Here is a 6,000-nt window from a genome sequence, read left to right on the forward strand (position 1 = left end):
TGTTCCCGGCTTCCTGGATGCGCCTGCACGCCCCATCTCTCCCCAGATTCACGGTGGAGGAGTTAACCACGGCGTTCTTCGTCTACTGAACCGAGGTCATCCTTTGCCTTGCGAGTCCCCGCCGATCATAATGGGACTAATTAACGTTCGTTCTCTGGTCAACAAAACTTTTATCCTGCACAATCTTTTTACTTCAAAGGATTTGGATTTTATATTTTTGACGGAAACCTGGGTTAAAGAGGGAGACTCTAGTCCCTTTTCTGAACTTATTCCTCATGACTACACCTTTTATAATTGCCCCAGGAAAACTGGACGTGGAGGAGGACTTGCAGCTGTTTTCAAACGAAAGTTTATAACACGTACCATTCCGACTGGTGTCTACTCTTCAAATTGACTTGGTATGTCCAGTTCTCTGTGTTAATATCTATCGCCCACCACGTATTAACAATGAGTTTCTAATTGAATTCTCTAACTTACTAGGAGAACTGATTCCACTGTTTGATTACATCTTAGTGTCGGGTGATTTTAATATCCATTTATGTTGCCCCACTAAACCCCTGGTAACTGAATTTAAAAATCTTATTGATTCATTTGATTTTGTGCAGTGGGTGCAAGAGCCTACTCATGCTCATGGTCACACGTTGGACTTGGTTCTTTCACATGGATTCAAATGATCAGACATTGAGATCTGTGAAACTTGTTTTTCTGACCACAAACTGGTACTTTTTTCCTCTCATTTTCCTGATCCAGTAGTTGCTACACCTTCAGCGACTCGTTTGAATCGTTATTTCTCCACTCAGTCATGTGAGAGATTTGCGGCCTCTTATGCAATAACTGATCCATCTGTGCCTAAACTGTCCTCTCCTGTGCAGGATGTGAACAGACTTTTTGATTTCTTCAATCAAAAATGTTTGTCTACTCTGAATCTTATTGCTCCGTTAAAACCCAAATGTATTGTTACTAAACCCCAGCCATGGCTTAATGATTCACCTCGTTTGCTCAGAAAGGCTTGCAGAACAGCAGAGAGAAAATGGTGTAAGGATAAGTTACAGGTCTCATATGAAATGTGGAGAGACTCCCTATATATGTATCAGAGAGCTGTCAAGGCTGTCAAAGTTGTAAATGATATTTTACTAGAAACAGATAAAGGGAATGCCGTGGCTTTGGTGCTTTTAAACTTAAGCTCTGCATTCGATATGGTTGACCACAATATCTTGATTTCCAGGCTGGAGAGCTGTGTTGGATTACAGGGAAAGGAATTGAAATGGTTTCAATCTTTTTTAACTAACAGAAGCTTTAGTGTTTCTATTGGCCAACATAGTTCGTCCTCACACCCACTTGCTTGTGGGGTGCCACAGGGCTCAATTCTTGCTCCAGTTTTATTCTCTATATTCATGCTGCCAATGGGTGCTATCTTTGAGAAATATGGAGTGTCCTTCCATCTTTATGCGGATGATACTCAGCTGTACTTTCCCTTGCAGCATAAAAGTAAAGAATGCTTAGGACCTCTGTTAAATTGTCTAAACGAATTACAAATATGGTTAAAGCAGAATCTTTTAGTGTTAAACGAGAGCAAAACCGAAATCATTTTGTTTGGTTCAAAGTCATATGAAGACTATGCTCTTCAATTTGGTCATCTCTCTTCCTACTTTACACCCTGTGCTAAAAATTTTGGTGTTCTTTTTGATTGCAACCTGGGTTTTGAGAAACAAATTAGTGCAGTGATCAAATCAAGTTTCTTTCACTTACAGCGTTTATCAAAAATCAAATCTTTACTTTCTGTAAAACAGTTTGAACAGATTATCCACTTGTTTGTTCTATCTTGTTTAGATTACTGTAACTCACTATACTATGGTATAAGTCAGTCTTCTATAATGCGTTTGCAGATGGTCCAAAATGCTGCTGCAAGATTGATTACAGGCAGACGAAGGTTCGACCACATCTCACCCATTCTTATTTCCCTAAACTGGTTACCAGTCAAATCTAGAATTACTTTTAAAATTTTAACTTTTGTTTTTAAATCTCTGCAAAACCAAGCTCCATCATATCTCTCAGAGGCAATCTCTAATTATAAACCAAATAGGTCCCTAAGATCAAGTAATCTTGGCCTCCTCTCTGTTCCTAGACCTAGGTTCCATTGCAGAGGTGATCGAGCTTTCGCTGTCGCTGGTCCTAGTCTATGGAACAAATTACCTGCTTCTATCAGAGCTGCGCCCTCTTTGCCTGCATTTAAATGCTGGCTGAAAAAACATCTTCTGTCAATAGCTTTTGTCTAGCCATGTCAATTGTATTGTTATGCTGTGTTTTGATGTTCTGTTGTCTCTTATCTTTTTTATTTTATCTGTATTGTACAGCACTTTGGATCAACTGATAGTTGTGTGAAAGTGCTTTATAAATAAAGAAAGAAAAAAAGAAATATGACGTTGGAACGTCGTTGCCGTTCCAGCAGTGGAGACTGCTTAATGTCCCTATAACCAACAGAACGCGGCACACGACACTAAACTGCACTGTCTGTAATTTGATCAGCTTTATTTATTTGATACAGCAACAACAACAACAACATACTATAAATAACATACATACTGTACATAAAATGAAAATTACACCAAATAAACAAACACCACATCTTGAACACAAAGCACAACAAATCATGGGCACATCTGAGTTTGACTTTTATTTATTTATTTCTTTTTTCCTGTAAAATATTTTCACGTTAAGTAGACATACCCTAATTGATGGGCTGGAGTCATGTGGTGGATTGCTTATAGATGATTGTGATGTTTTTATCAGCTGTTTGGTCTCTCATTCTGACAGCACCCATTCACTGCAGAGGATCCAGTGATCATGGAGTAACAAACTCAACTACATCTTGGATGGCCTGAGGGTGAGTAAATTTAAGGACATTTTTGGGTAAACTATTTCTTTAACAAAAATGCATGAAATAATGCATCCCCATACGACAGACCACATGATCTGCTGCCTCCCTAAAAACGGCATATAATGACAGTGCGATCAAACTGATCTTTGTAAGGTGTTACAAAACCTGTTTAGTCTCTTTAAAGTTTGTAAGGAATTTCTAGATAAACATCCGTGAATGAGTAATGTGCATCCCTGTTCAGTAAGTGCACACCTTACCAGTTTATGGAGTTTATGCAATGTTTTGCATACTTCAACAGCAGATGATTGGGACTTCCAGTTTCGCCATGTAAATAAATATAATTTTTGACCCATCTCCTTCTGTAGCTCCAGAAATGATTATATCCCTAGACGCTGAAAAAGCATTTGACCACAATTGGCTTGGGGCACAATTTGATTTCACGGATTCATCTTTTATACTCTGCTCCCTCTGCAAGTGTTAGAACCAATTTTGACAGTTTTACTTTCTTTCCTCTTTCCTGGGAGACAAGGCAGGGATGCCCTCTGTCCCCTCTTCTTTTTGCTTTGGCAATTGAGCCACTTTCTATTGCCTTAAAATCTCCCCCATTAATATCCGGCATCCGCAGGGGAGGCTCTCTCTCGGGTAGGGAGAGTGGAGATTATTAAAATTAAATGTTCTTCAACGTCTTTTATTCCTCTTTCAGTCTCTCCTTATTTTTCTACCTAAATCTTTTTTAACTGTCTTGATAAAACAATTTCCTATTTATTTGGGCAGGTAAGATTCCCAAAGTAAGCAAAGTTATTCCTCAGTGCCGTAAATGTGATGGTGGTTTAGCCCTGCCAAATTTTCGATTTTATTACTGGTCCGCTAATATTTCCAAGATTTCATTATGGTGTAATGCTTCAGAGGTTAACTGGTGTAGAAGCTGCTACTACTTCTTCCCTTACAGCATTAGTCTTTGCTCCTTTGTCTCTCCAGACTTCTAGCTAGACACTTCAAGATATTATAAGACCAGGCAGACAGAGGGTTAAAAAAACAATATTAATAACTAATATATACAAATAATACTAATATTAATGATATTAACATACTAATATTAATGAAAAACTATCATTAAAAAGGTTATTTATAACACCATTAAGGTCCTATATAGCATTTTCAAAGCATGGTTCTATATGGAACCCTATAAAATAAGGTTCTATTTAGCACTAAAAAGGGTTCTGCTATTGTTACAAGCCGAAGAACCCTTTTCTGGTACTGTTTAGAACCATTTTTCTTGAGAGTGTATACAAGAAATCCCATTGTGCTGTCAACTCAAATTTGGAAACAATTTCGAAAACATTTTCAGTTAGAATCACTTTCTGTTTCCAGGCCTATTTGCAACAATCACTTTCAAAAGATGGAGTGATAAAGGTATTCTTCGTTTCTCAGATCTTTTCATTTATTTTATTTATTTTTTTGCTACTTTCAACGACCTTATATCCAAATATAATTTACATACTACAGGCTTATTCAGGTATTTCCAGCTTCGTAATTTTGTAAGAATTCATTTCTCTAGTTTCCCCCAATTGCCAGAAAAATCCTTGCTTGAGAGTTTTATTGTCAGCCCCTATAGATGGTAACCTTATCTCTTCTATCTATCTCATGTTGCTTTCATCTAGCTAGATCTTCATCTCTCTTATGTTTGAAGTCAACATGGGAGAAAGAGTTTGAGCTCAGCTTTTCTGAAGAGCTTTGGTCTGAGGCCCTTGTTAATTTTACTTCTTCTTGTGCCCGGTTAAGTCTGATTCAGTTAAAAGTTTTGCTCCGAACCCACTTGACCCAAAGCTAGACTCCATTAATTGTTCACAGAAACAGATGACTCTTGTATCAGATGCTCCTTTTCTCTGGCTGACCATGTTCATACATTTTTCAGTTACCCAATATTGGCCTCATACTGGGCATCCTTTTTTGATTTTCTTTCAGGGGCTTTACATATTTATCTCCCTCCATGTCCTATCCCTCCCTTGCTATCTTTGGTGTGTGTTTTGGGTGTTTTCTTCTACTCTCTCGAAACAACAAGCAGATGTTATTGCATTCAACTCCCTGGTTGCTAGAAGGTGCATTTTGCTACATTTGAAGTGTACAACTCCACCCCCAGCTACCTCTTCAGTTCTACAAAATTTGGAATTTACAACATGGTTGTGTGTGCATGTATGCACATATACTTCTGTGTGTATATGTGTTTTTTCCCTTTCTCTCTTCTCTCATTTGAATACATACTTTATTATTATATATATTTCATAGATTATTATATGGGGGGGGGGGGGTATGTAATGTGTTAGTTTCAGTCTAGATTCACCTCCCAAACCTCTTTCTCTCTTCTGTTTACTTAGCAGTAAGAAATTACTCGTCATCCAGTTTTTTATATTGACTATGCATTCCGTTAGTTTCTCGATTTGGTGTGTTTCACCAGGCCGCGAAGAAATATAGAGCTGAGTATCATCAGCATAACAGTGAAAGCTAACACCATGTCTCCTGATAATATCTCCCAAGGGTAACATGTAAAGTGTGAAAAGTAACGGCCCTAGTACTGAGCCTTGAGGTACTCCATACTGCACTTGTGATTGATATGATACCTCTTCATTCACTGCTACGAACAGATGGTGGTCAGATAAGTATGATTTGAACCATGCTAAGGCACTTCCACTAATGCCAACAAAGTTTTCTAGTTTATTCAAAAGAATTATGTGGTTGATAGTGTCGAACGCAGCGCTAAGATCCAGTAGAACTAATAAAGAGATACAACCACGATCAGATGATAGACGCAGGTAATTTGTAACTCTAATGAGAGCAGTCCCAGTACTATGATACGGTCTAAATCCAAGTGGATGCTGCACACTGGTGGTGGTTGAGGAGAGACCCCCCCACATGATTGTAAAGCGCTTTGGGTGTATTGCAATACACATTAAAAGCGCTATATAAATGCCTCATTCATTCATTCATTCATTCATAAATCCCGACTAGAATTCCTCACAGATACCATTTTTCTCTAAGGAGGAATATAATTGTGAGGATACTAACTTTTCTAGTATCTTTGACAGAAAAGGGAGATTTGAGAACGGATCTTTGGGGTCAAGTTG

The sequence above is a fragment of the Onychostoma macrolepis genome, chromosome 19 (assembly GCF_012432095.1).
Source record: "Onychostoma macrolepis isolate SWU-2019 chromosome 19, ASM1243209v1, whole genome shotgun sequence".
Classification (NCBI taxonomy): Eukaryota; Metazoa; Chordata; class Actinopteri; order Cypriniformes; family Cyprinidae; genus Onychostoma; species Onychostoma macrolepis.